The 13591-nt window shown below is 40.7% G+C and overlaps 1 long non-coding RNA gene across 1 annotated transcript; it reads right to left on the reverse strand.

Annotated features, from left to right (window-relative positions):
* Positions 1–5049: 5049 nt before the first annotated feature.
* Positions 5050–7429, reverse strand: LOC120064557. The gene is made up of 3 exons (XR_005478617.1): positions 6184–7429; positions 5829–6091; positions 5050–5635 (listed from the first exon to the last, which is right to left on the reverse strand). It is a non-coding gene; the product is annotated as an uncharacterized LOC120064557 (long non-coding RNA).
* Positions 7430–13591: the final 6162 nt, after the last annotated feature.

Genomic DNA, 13591 nt, shown 5'->3' on the forward strand with positions numbered 1-13591 from the left:
GATATTACTGGTGCTTTAAAGTGCTATTACTGGTGCTTTAAAGTGTGATTACTGGTGCTTTAAAGTGTGATTACTGGTGCTTTAAAGGGTGATTACTGGTGCTTTAAAATGTGATTACTGTTGCTTTAAAGTGTGATTACTGGTGCTTTAAAGTGTGATTACTGGTGCTTTAAAGGGTGGTTACTGGTGCTTTAAAGTGTGATTTAATATTGCTTTAAAGTGTGATTAATATTGCTTTAAAGTGTGATTACTGTTGCTTTAAAGTGTGATTACTGGTGCGTTAATGTGTGATTACTGGTGCTTTAAAGTGCTATTACTGTTGCTTTAAAGTGTGATTACTGGTGCTTTAAAGTGTGATTACTGTTGCTTTAAAGTGTGATTACTGGTGCTTTAAAGTGTGATTACTGGTGCTTTAAAGTGCTATTACTGGTGCTTTAAAGTGCTATTACTGGTGCTTTAATGTGTGATTACTGGTGCTTTAAAGTGATATTACTGGTGCTTTAAAGTGTGATTACTGTTGCTTTGAAGTGCTATTACTGGTGCTTTAAAGTGTGATTACTGGTGCTTTAAAGTGATATTACTGGTGCTTTAAAGTGTGATTACTGGTGCTTTAAAGTGATATTACTGGTGCTTTAAAGTGCTATTACTGGTGCTTTAAAGTGTGATTACTGGTGCTTTAAAGTGTGATATTACTGGTGCTTTAAAGTGTGATATTACTGTTGCTTTAAAGTGTGATTACTGGTGCTTTAAAGTGATATTACTGGTGCTTTAAAGTGATATTACTGGTGCTTTAAAGTGATATTACTGGTGCTTTAAAGTGTGATTACTGGTGCTTTAAAGTGTGATTACTGGTGCTTTAAAATGTGATTACTGTTGCTTTAAAGTGTGATTACTGGTGCTTTAAAGTGTGATTACTGGTGCTTTAAAGTGTGATTACTGGTGCTTTAAAGGGTGATTACTGGTGCTTTAAAGTGTGATTAATATTGCTTTAAAGTGTGATTACTGGTGCTTTAAAGTGTGATTACTGGTGCGTTAATGTGTGATTACTGGTGCTTTAAAGTGCTATTACTAGTGCTTTAAAGTGTGATTACTGGTGCTTTAAAGTGTGATTACTGTTGCTTTAAAGTGTGATTACTGGTGCTTTAAAGTGTGATTACTGGTGCTTTAAAGTGCTATTACTGGTGCTTTAAAGTGCTATTACTGGTGCTTTAATGTGTGATTACTGGTGCTTTAAAGTGATATTACTAGTGCTTTAAAGTGTGATTACTGTTGCTTTGAAGTGCTATTACTGGTGCTTTAAAGTGTGATTACTGGTGCTTTAATGTGTGATTACTGGTGCTTTAAAGTGTGATTACTGTTGCTTTAAAGTGTGATTACTGTTGCTTTAAAGTGTGATTACTGTTGCTTTAAGGTGTGATTACTGGTGCTTTAAGGTGTTTTACTGGTGCTTTAAAGTGTGATTGCTGGTGCTTTAAGATGTGATTACTGTTGCTTTAATGTGTGATTACTGGTGCTTTAAAGTGTGATTACTGTTGCTTTAAAGTGTGATTACTGTTTCTTTAAGGTGCTTTTATTGTTGCTTTAAAGTGTGATTACTTTTGCGTTAATGTGTGATTACTGTTGCTTTAATGTGTGATTTCTGGTGCTTTAAAGTGTGATTACTGTTGCTTTAAAGTGTGATTACTGTTGCGTTAAGGTGCTTTTACTGTTGCTTTAAAGTGTGATTACTGGTGCTTTAAAGTATGATTACTGGTGCTTTAAAGTGTGATTGCTGGTGCTTTAAAGTGTGATTACTGGTGCTTTAAAGTGCTTTTCTTGGTGCTTTAAAGTGTGATTACTGTTGCTTTAAAGTGTGATTACTGTTGCTTTAATGTGTGATTTCTGGTGCTTTAAAGTGTGATTACTGTTGCTTTAAAGTGTGATTACTGGTGCTTTAATGTGTGATTACTGGTGCTTTAAAGTGTGATTACTGTTGCTTTAAAGTGTGATTACTGGTGCTTTAAAGTGCTATTACTGGTGTTTTAAAGTACTATTACCGGTGCTTTAAAGTATGATTACTGGTGCTTTAAAGTGTGATTGCTGGTGCTTTAAAGTGTGATTGCTGGTGCTTTAAAGTGCTTTTATTGGTGCTTTAAAGTGTGATTACTGTTGCTTTAAAGTGTGATTACTGTTGCTTTAAAGTGTGATTACTGGTGCTTTAAAGTGTGATTACTGGTGCTTTAAAGTGTGAATACTGGTGTTTTAAAGTACTACTACCGGTGCTTTAAAGTATGATTACTGGTGCTTTAAAGTGCTATTACTGGTGCTTTAAAGTATGATTACTGTTGCGTTAATGTGTGATTACCGGTGCTTTAAAGTGTGATTACTGTTGCTTTAATGTGTGATTACTGGTGCTTTAAAGTGTGATTACTGTTGCTTTAAAGTGTGATTACTGTTGCTTTAAGGTGCTTTTACTGTTGCTTTTAAGTGTGATTACTGTTGCGTTAATGTGTGATTACTGGTGTTTTAAAGTACTATTACCGGTGCTTTAAAGTATGATTACTGGTGCTTTAAAGTATGATTACTGTTGCTTTAAAGTGTGATTACTGTTGCTTTAAAGTATGATTACTGTTGCTTTAAAGTGTGATTACTGTTGCTTTAAAGTATAATTATTGGTGTTTTAAATTACGGTTACTGGGCCTTTAAAGTGCTTTAAAGTGCAATCAAGGTGCTTTAAAGTGCAATAAAGGTGCTTTAAAGTGCAATCATGGAGCTTTAAAGTGCTATTACTCAGTAATGAAGGGTACTTGTGTGACATGAGGTTATGTGATTAGAACAGAAAAGGTGTCAACATCATCTGGAATTGTTTGTGTGTATAGCCAAAGGAGTATATGTGTGTGCTTTACCTAATGCCTGCCTCAAGGTGTTTGTGTACTGTGTTTGTGTACTGTGTTTGTGTACTGTGGGTGTGAGTATATTTTATGTATGTGTGTGTGTTTTCCTATGGCTCTCACCTCTCTCCAGTGTGGCCTGGTTGACTGTCATCAAATCAAATGAAATCAAATTTATTTATATAGCCCTTCTTACATCAGCTGATATCTCAAAGTGCTGTACAGAAACCCAGCCTAAAACCCCAAACAGCAAGCAATGCAGGTGTAGAAGCACGGTGGCTAGGAAAAACTCCCTAGAAAGGCCAAAACCTAGGAAGAAACCTAGAGAGGAACCAGGCTATGAGGGGTGGCCAGTCCTCTTCTGGCTGTGCCGGGTGGAGATTATAACAGAACATGGCCAAGATGTTCAAATGTTCATAAATTACCAGCATGGTCAAATAATAATAATCACAGTAGTTGTCGAGGGTGCAGCAAGTCAGCACCTCAGGAGTAAATGTCAGTTGGCTTTTCATAGCCAATCATTAAGAGTATGTCTACCGCTCCTGCGGTCTCTAGAGAGTTGAAAACAGCAGGTCTGGGACATGTAGCACGTCCGGTGAACAGGTCAGGGTTCCATAGCCGCAGGCAGAACAGTTGAATATGGAGCAGCAGCACGGCCAGGTGGACTGGGGACAGCAAGGAGTCATCATGCCAGGTAGTACTGAGGCATGGTCCTAGGGCTCAGGTCCTCCGAGAGAGAGAAAGAAAGAGAGAAAGAGAGAATTAGAGAGAGCATACTTAAATTCACACAGGACACAGGATAAGACAGGATAAGTACTCCAGATATAACAAACTGACCCTAGCCCCCCGACACATAAACTACTGCAGCATAAATACTGGAGGCTGAGACATATGGGGTCAGGAGACACTGTGGCCCCATCCGATGATACCCCCGGACAGGGCCAAACAGGAAGGATATAAACCCACCCACTTTGCCAAAGCACAGCCCCCACACCACTAGAGGGATATCTTCAACCACCAACTTACCATCCTGAGACAAGGCCGAGTATAGCCCACAAAGATCTCAGCCACGGCACAACCCAAGGGGGGGCGCCAACCCAGACATGAAGATCACGTCAGTGACTCAACCCACTCAAGTGACGCACCCCTCCTAGGGACGGCATGAAAGAGCACCAGTAAGCCAGTGACTCAGCCCCTGTAATAGGGTTAGAGGCAGAGAATCCCAGTTGAGAGAGGGGAACCGGTCAGGCAGAGACAGCAAGGGCGGTTCGTTGCTCGAGTGCCTTTCCGTTCACCTTCACACTCCTGGGCCAGACTACACTCAATCATATGACCCACTGAAGAGATGAGTCTTCAGTAAAGACTTAAAAGTTGAGACCGAGTCTGCGTCTCTCACATGGGTAGGCAGACCATTCCATAAAAATGGAGATCTATAGGAGAAAGCCCTGCCTCCAGCTGTTTGCTTAGAAATTCTAGGGACAATTAGGAAGCCTGCGTCTTGTGACCGTAGTGTACGTGTAGGTATGTACGGCAGGACCAAATCGGAAAGATAGGTAGGAGCAAGCCCATATAATGTTTTGTAGCTTAGCAGTAAAACCTTGAAATCAGCCCTTGCCTTAACAGGAAGCCAGTGTAGGGAGGCTAGCACTGGAGTAAAATGATACAAAATGTTGGTTCTAGTCAGGATTCTAGCAGCCGTATTTTGCACTAACTGAAGTTTATTTAGTGCTTTATCCGGGTAGCCGGAAAGTAGAGCATTGCATTAGTCTAACCAAGAAGTAACAAAAGCATGGATACATTTTTCTGCATAATTTTTGGACAGAAAGTTTCTGATTTTTGCAATGTTACGTAGATGGAAAAAAGCTGTCCTTGAAACAGTCTTGATATGTTCGTCAAAAGAGAGATCAGGGTCCAGAGTAATGCCGAGGTCCTTCACAGTTTTATTTGAGACGACTTTACAACCATCAAGATTAATTGTCAGATTCAACAGAAGATCTCTTTGTTTCTTGAGACCTAGAACAAGCATCTCTGTTTTGTCCGAGTTTAAAAGTAGAAAGTTTGCAGCCATCCACTTCCTTATGTCTGAAAGACAGGCTTCTAGCGAGGGCAATTTTGGGGCTTCACCATGTTTCATTGAAATGTACAGCTGTGTGTCATCCGCATAGCAGTGAAAGTTAACATTATGTTTTCGAATGACATCCCCAAGAGGTAAAGTATATAGTGAAAACAATAGTGGTCCTAAAACGGAACCTTGAGGAACTGTGACCCGCTTTGTGTGACACTGGTCCGGTGAGTCCAGATACTCCCCCAGACACTGTTTCCTGAACCTGTCCACCACTCTGGCCATGTCTCCCCCCAGAGAAGATGGGTGGGAGTGCGCGTCCTGGGTGGGGTTCCCTATACACACTGTCCGCATGATGGCCAGCACCTCCTTATCCTGCATGCCCTAGTGCCGACAAGGTTAGAGGTCAGAGGTTAGGTCATGATAGGGCCAATGAAAGAGAGAGTGACCTTAAGAGCCTTGATGCTCTGTAGTGACAACTGTCTCAGGACAGGAGGCATCCTGCCTGTAGGATTTGATTGTAATGGTCCTGCCCTCACCTTGATTCTGTTGTGGCGCTGCTGCTGGATGACAGCCTGCTCCTGCTGCTACTCCAGAGACAGGGGAGTCTCCAGACACTTCTCAGGGCTGGGGAGGGATAGGAGCTTGGCACCTTGCCTCCCCAAGCCCTGCTTGAAACCACAGCTCCATATTGGCCTTGGCACTGAGAGGAGTGGAGGGAGGGGAGAGGAGAGTGGAGGATAGGACAGTAGAGGAGAGGAGGGGGGAGTAGACAATGGGAGTTATTTCTAGCACTGCATTTGTAGCCATTCAATCACATCATACAACCTAACACAATGCTACACAATGCTGTTTGGGTGATGAGCTGAGAAGATCATGTCTCCATCTTTACTAACCTGGGGGGCTCAGGGCCCACTGCTCCCTTTCCCTCACTCTCTCTATGTCCGTTACCCCCCTTCTCCAGCTCCAGGGGTAGTCTTAGCTCCCCTCTCTCTGGCAGGCTCCTGTGACCCCAGCTGGCCCTCTCCTCCCTCTCCCTCACCTGGCTCTAGGCCTTGATGCCCTCAGCCAAATCCTTCACTGTCACTTTGCCCCCCTCCATTCTGCTTGGACTGGACATTAGGTCATCCAGACGCTCTGACACTACAGGGATGCCCTGCTGATGGGGTTGCATCGATGTTAATAAACACACACATAGGCCTACACTTAGGCAGATAATGATTGCCATGTTATTTTTGATAAGATCACTACCTTCTCAAACACAGCTTGGGGGTCATTCTGACTGATGCATCCCTTGCCATGTTTGTCAAGCGTTTTGGCCACTTCAGAGGGTCGGAGATCGTGAGTGCATGGGTACCTGTTAACCTTGCACTGTGTGGACCGGACTGCTCACACACAAGGCACATTAGTCCGTTGAGAAGGACCGGTCAGCCTGGCAAGTGTTCTGGCCTGGAGAAGAGACAAAGAAAAGTGAGTAAGAAAATTAATTTAATGGGCTCTAAGAGCCATGGTAGCACTACTCATTGATGATTTACCTTATAAGCCTCAGAGGGTGTCAAAGTAAAACGCAGGACAAGTGAGGGAGTTCTCTGAATCTTTTTCTCTCTCTCCTCAACCAACATCTCCAGCTCAGTCACCGTCAGCTTGCTCACTCGGTCACCGTCAGCTTGCCCACTTCGACAAATCTCATAGACTATCGAACTCTTGACAATGGACCTCCTTTGGTTAACCCAGTCCTGGTGTGTGGCGTCATTAAAATCCAAAGGCATCTCTGTCCTTGAAGTACCACTGTCTCTGTCCCGTGCTCCTGATGCTATGGCCGCCACTGACCCATGTCGACCTTTTGTCGGCACTTGGCTTGCAGGCTTAAGCATGCACACGGGTCGTTTGGGTATCCGTGACACGATGAAAATCCTGTCCCTTGTTTTAGTGGGACCGAACACTCTGCTTGCTATTTTGAAGAAATATGTCTGCACTAAATCTCTCTTTTTAATCCGCGCCAGTTGTTCATCTATCTCCAAATCATACATTTTTATTTTTTATGCTCTTGAGATTATAGATCTTGTAAAATGAAATGGTTTTAGATGTATATTTGCTTTGTCGCCGATACCTAAAGCTTATTAAAGAGCAATGATACTATCAAGAGCAGTGTGCGGGTTACTTCTTTTTTTCTTATCTTATTCAAATGGAGAAATACAGACAGCAGTTTTGGTTTCAGCATTTTGGTGACTTCTCAAGGCTGTCAACTGTTAGGGAGCGCAGCGGGTTCCACTCGTGCATGTTTATGCATGGTAACCATGCATAACCATGCATTGCTCAGTGGCCACTCCATAAGTGCAGGTTGTCACCAGTGAGCAGTGGTCAAGTAGTGTCCGCCTGGTCTCACAGACTAGACATAACATAGTAAATGTAAATCTGGGATACTCAAATTATTGGTATGATATGTAAGTTTGCTATGGTTACATATGGTTACTTAAAACTTCTTCTCAATAGGGGGTGCTGTTTGCACTTTGTAATAATTTCGTTCCCAAATTAAACTGCCTCGTACTCAATTCTTGCTCGTACAATATGCATATTATTATTACTATTGGATAGAAAACACTCTCTAGTTTCTAAAACCGTTTGAATTATATCTGTGAGTAAAACAGAACTGGAGCTAGAGCAATTTTCCTATGAGGATGTGAGAATGCTGAATTCTGCTGGCTGTTCTGAGATCCGTTTATAAATCTGCCTGTCTTCTATTGGTTGAGATGCACTGCATACGCCTTCCCCTGGATGTCAGCGAATAGTGAGAATTGAAATGGTGTTTCTAGGCAGATCTGAGAGCTTATAAATGGTCTGGCAACGTAGGGTCCGTCCTTTCTTCTCCTCGCTCTGACGCAGAAAGGATCTCTGGCTGTCGTTCTAGAATGCTCCCTTTATAGCCCTTAGATATATCCGGCTCTGTTTTTATTAGATATAGGTGTTAAAGACATCATAATGTTGTTATATTAAACCGAGTTATATCAGTTTATATCGGTATATTGCGATTTTCGGATATTTATTTGTCCTGCGTTTTAGTGAGTCGGACACGTCTTTGCCACATGGCTAATGTTTACTGCTAATTCGAACGTTGAAGAGGACAATCTACAACCAAGCAACGATTCTTTTGGACTAAGGACACCTTGCCCAAGATTCTGATGGGAGTTCATCAAAAAGTAAGAACTATATATGATGTTAATTCGTTGTTCTGTTGAAAAATGTAGAACTCATATTCTGCCATTAATCTAGGTGCGGTCTCGCTTTAACGCACGCTGTATGTTGTAGTAACGTTAATTTTAAAAATCTAACACAGCGATTGCATTAAGAACTTTCATTTGCTGTCCAACCTGTATTTTTTAGTCAAGTTTATGATTAGTTACTGATTAGACTAGGTGCCTCTCCCAAGATTTCTCCCGACATATTGTTGGCAGCCTGGCTACTTTTCTCATTGTATAACCACGATTTGTGCCGCTAAATATGCACATTTTCGAACAAACTCTATATGTATTGTGTAATATGATGTTATAGGACTGTCATCTGATGAAGTTTTGAGAAGGTTAGTCAAAAATGTAATATCTTTTGCTGGTTTATTCGCTATCGCTAATGTGCATGAATCAATGCTGCTGTGTGGTTGGCTATTGTAGTAAACTAATATAATGCTATATTGTGTTTTCGCTGTAAAACACTTAAAAAATCTGAAATATTGGCTGGATTCACAATATCTTTGTCTTTCATTTGCTGTACGCTGTGTATTTTTCAGAAATGTTTTATGATGAGTATGTAGGTAATACACGATGGTCTCTGTAGTTATTCTAGTTGCTTTGGTGAGAGTTGTGATGGTGGCTGCAATGGTAAACTATGATTTATACCTGAAATATGCACATTTTTCTAACAAAACATATGCTATACAATAAATATGTTATCAGACTGTCATCTGATGAAGTTGTTTCTTGGTTAGTGGCTATTTATATCTTTATTTGGTCGAAATTGTGATAGCTAACTATGCAGGAAAAAAATGGTGGGAAAAAAAAGTTGTGTCTTTTGCTATCGTGGTTAGCTAATAGATTTACATATTGTGTCTTCCCTGTAAAACATTTTAAAAATCAGAAATGATGGCTGGATTCACAAGATGTGTATCTTTCATCTGGTGTCTTGGACTTGTGATTTAATGATATTTAGATGCTGGTATTTACTTGTGACGCTATGCTAGGCTATGCTAGTCAGCTTTTTTACTGATGGGGGGTGCTCCCGGATCCGGGTTTGTGAGGAAGTAGAGGTTAAGAAAACCAAAAGCAAGATGGTTGGTCAGAGTGGTTGGGTGGGCGTATAGTGCGAACGTCTAGCAACCCACAGGTTGCAAGTTAGAATCTTATCACAGACAACTTTAGCATTTTAGCTAATTAGCAACTTTTCCAGTATTTATTAATACTTTTTAGCTACTTTGCAACTACTTAGGACGATAGCTAACCCTAACCTTAACCTTTTTAGCTAACCCTTCCCCTAACTCTAACCTTAACCCTTTTAGCTAACCCTTCCCCGAACCTCAACCTTTTAACATAACTCCAAAACGTAATCCTAACCTTAACCCTAACCCCTAGCCTAGCTTACGTTAGCATGCTAGCTAAAGTTAGCCACCTATCAAGAATTTTTAACATATCATACGTTTTTCAAATTGTAACATATCCTGTTGAGGATAGAGGGCGCTATTTTCACTTTGGAGAAAAATCGTGCCCAATTTAAACGGCCTCGTACTCTATTCTTGCTCGTACAATATGCATATTATTATTACTATTGGATAGAAAACACTCTCAAGTTTCTAAAACCGTTTGAATTATATCTGTGAGTAAAACAGAACTCATTTTGCAGCAAACTTCCTGTCAGAAAGTGAAAAATCGGAAATCGAGGCTCTGTTCCAGGGCCTCCCTATCAATTTGCTTGAAATTTATGACTATACATGCACTTCATACGCCTTCCACTAGATGTCAATAGGCAGTGAGAGGTGAAATGGGGAGTCTAGCTATATCTATGGTCAAAAGAGAGGTCTTGGAATGACATGACACCAATTTCCTTTGTTCAGGAAGACGCGGGAAGGACATCAGCTTTGGCTTCTGAAAAGCTTTCCTTATAGACGGCTAATATCTCCGGCTTTGATTTTATTTGATAAATGTGATAATATCATCGTAAAGTATGTTTTTTCAATATAGTTTTATCAGATTATTGAAATTTTTTCGGGAGTTTTGGCGTGTTCCGTTCTCTGCGTTTGGTGACGATGGACAGCTTCGCGCCACTTGGCAAGTTTTGGTTGCTAAATCAACAGACGAAGAGGACATTCTAAATCCAAACAACGATTATTCTGGACAAAGGACCCCTTGTACAAGATTCTGATGGAAGCTCACCAAAAGTAGGACCCATTTATGATGTTATTTCGTATTTCTGTCGAAAATGTTTACTATTAGTTTCCGCCCAGATTTTGGGCGCTCTCTCGCTATAACGTAAGCTGTATGTCGTACTAAAGTTATTTTTAGAATTCTAACACGGCGATTGCATTAAGAACTAGTGTATCTATCATTTCCTGTACAACATGTATTTTTTAGTAAAGTTTATGATTAGTTATTTGGTCAGAATAGGTGAGTGTCAGAAATATATCCGGAGATTCTGGAAAATAGTTGCTACGTTTTCACAATGTATAACCACGGATTTCAGCTCTAAATATGCACATTTTCGAACAAACCATATATATATTGTGTAATATGATGTTATAGGACTGTCATCTGATGAAGTTTATGAAGGTTAGTGAAATAATTAATATCTTTTGCTGGTTTTGTCGCTATCGCTACTGTTGCCTTGAATCAATGCTGTTGTGTGGTTGGCTATTGTAGTAAGCTAATATAATGCTATATTGTGTTTTCGCTGTAAAACACTTAAAAAATCTGAAATATTGGCTGGCTTCACAAGATGTTTGTCTTTCATTTGCTGTACACCATGTATTTTTCATAAATGTTTTATGATGAGTATTTAGGTATTTCAAGTTGGTCTCTATAATTACTCTGGCTGCTTCGGTGCTATTTGTGATGGTAGCTGTGATGGTAGCTGCAATGTAAAACTATGATTTATACCTCAAATATGCACATTTTTCGAACAAAACATAGATTTATTGTATAACATGTTATAAGACTGTCATCTGATGAAGTTGTTTCTTGGTTAGTTTGGTTGTTTCTTGGTTAGTTTGGTTGGTTTTGTGCAAGCTACCTGTGCTGTGAAAGAAATGTCTGTGCTTTTTTGTATTTGGTGGTGAGCTAACATAAATATACGTGGTGTTTTCGCTGTAAAACATTTTAAAAATCGGACATGTTGACTGGATTCACAAGATGTTTATCTTTCATTTGCTGTATTGGACTTGTTAATGTGTGAAAGTTAAATATTTCTCAAAAATATTTTTTGAATTTCGCGCTCTGCCTTTTCAGTGGAATGTGGGAGGAGTTCCGCTAGCGGAACCCCGGGGCTAGACAGGATATAGTATGTTTTAAAAATGTGTGACATATTGTACGTTTTGCTAATTCGTAACATATAATACGAATTGTGATTCGTATACACACAAAATGGGTGATGGAAATCCACATATTTATACATACCAATCGAAATGTAACATACCATAAGGTACACACCAGCTTATATAATGTCCCACAGTTGACAGTGCATGTCAGAGCAAAAACCAAGTCATGAGGTGGAAGGAATTGTCCGAAGAGCTCCAAGACAGGATTGTGTCTAGGCACAGATCTGGGGAAGGGTACAAACATGTCTGCATCATTAAAGGTCCCCAAGAACACATTGGCCTCCATCATTCTTAAATGGAAGAAGTTTGGAACTACCAAGACTCGTCCTAGAGCTGGCCGACTACCAAACTGAGCAATCAGAGGAGGAGGGCCTTGGTCAATGAAGTGACCAAGAACCCGATGGTCACTCTGGCAGAGCTCCAGAATTCCTCTGTGCAGATAGGAGAACCTTCCAGAAGGACAACAATCTCTGCAGCACTCCACCAATCAGGCCTTTACAGTAGAGTGGCCTGACGGAAGCCACTCCTCAGTAAAAGGCACATGACAGCCCGCTTGGAGTTTGACAAAAGGCACCTAAAGGAATCTCAGACCATGAGAAACAACATTCTCTGGTCTGATGAAACCAAGATTGAACTATTTGCCCTGAATGCCAAGCGTGACATCGGGAAGAAACCTGACACCATCCCTACTGTGAAGCATGGTGGTGACAGCATCATGCTGTGGGGATGTTTTTCAGCAGCAGGGACTGGGAGACTAGTTAGGATTGAGGGAAAGATGAACGGAGCAAAGTACAGAGAGATCCTTGATGAAAACTTGCTCCAAAGCGCTCAGGACCTCAGACTGGGGTGAAGGTTCACCTTCCAACAGGACAACGACCCTAAGTACACAGCCAAGACAACGCAGGTGTGGCTTCGGGACAAGTCTCTCAATATCCTTGAGTGGCCCAGCAGAGCCCGGATTTGAACCCGATCTAACATCACTGGAGAGACCTGAAAATCGCTGTGCAGCAATGCTCCCCATCCAACCTGACAGAGCTTGAGAGGATATGCAGAGAAGAATGGGAGAAACTCCCCAAATACAGGTGTGCAAAGCTTGTAGCATCATACCCAAGAAGACTCAAGGCTTCAATCGCTGCCAAAGTTGCTTCAACAAAGTACTGAGTAAAGGGTCTGAATACTTACGTAAATGTGAGATTTCAGATTTTTATTTTTAATACATTTGCAAACATTTTTTAAAAACTGTTTGCTTTGCCATTATGGTGTATTGTGTCGATTGATGAGAAAAACAAAACAATTTAGTCCATTTTAGAATAAAGCTGTAATGTAACAAAATGTGGAAAAAGTCAAGGGGTCTGAATTACTTTCCATATGCACTGTACATCAAAGAACACCATGTTAACTCATTGTTTTCAATTGATGATTGGCAATAAGACTTATATATATATACAGTTGAAGTCGGAAGTTTACATACACCTTAGCCAAATACATTTAAACTCAGTTTTTCATCAGTCCTGACATTTAATCCATGTAAAAGTTTGAAGTTAGTCTAGAAGTCAGTTAGGATCACCACTTTATTTTAAGAATGTGAAATGTCAAAATAATTGTAGAGAGAAGGATTTATTTCGGCTTTCATTTCTTTCATCACATTCCCAGTGGATCAGAAGTTTACATACACTCAATTAGTATTTGGTAGCATTGCCTTTAAATTGTTTAACTTGGGTCAAACGTTTTGGGTAGCCTTCCACAAGCTTCCCACAATAAGCTGGGTGAATTTTGGCCCATTCCTCCTGACAGAGCTGGCGTAACTGAGTCAGGTTTGTAGGCCTCCTTGCTCACACACGCTTTTTCAGTTCTGCCCACAAATCTTCTATAGGATTGAGGTCGGGGCTTTGTGATGGCCACTCCAATACCTTGACTTTGTTGTCCTTAAGCCATTTTGCCACAACTTTGGAAGTACGCTTGGGGTCATTGTCCATTTGGAAGACCCATTTGCGACCAAGCTTTAACTTCCTGACTGATGTCTTGAGATGTTGCTACAATATATCCACATACTTTTCTTTCCTCATGATGTCCTCTATTTTGTGA

Source organism: Salvelinus namaycush, chromosome 20 (genome assembly GCF_016432855.1).
Source record: "Salvelinus namaycush isolate Seneca chromosome 20, SaNama_1.0, whole genome shotgun sequence".
Taxonomy (NCBI): Eukaryota; Metazoa; Chordata; class Actinopteri; order Salmoniformes; family Salmonidae; genus Salvelinus; species Salvelinus namaycush.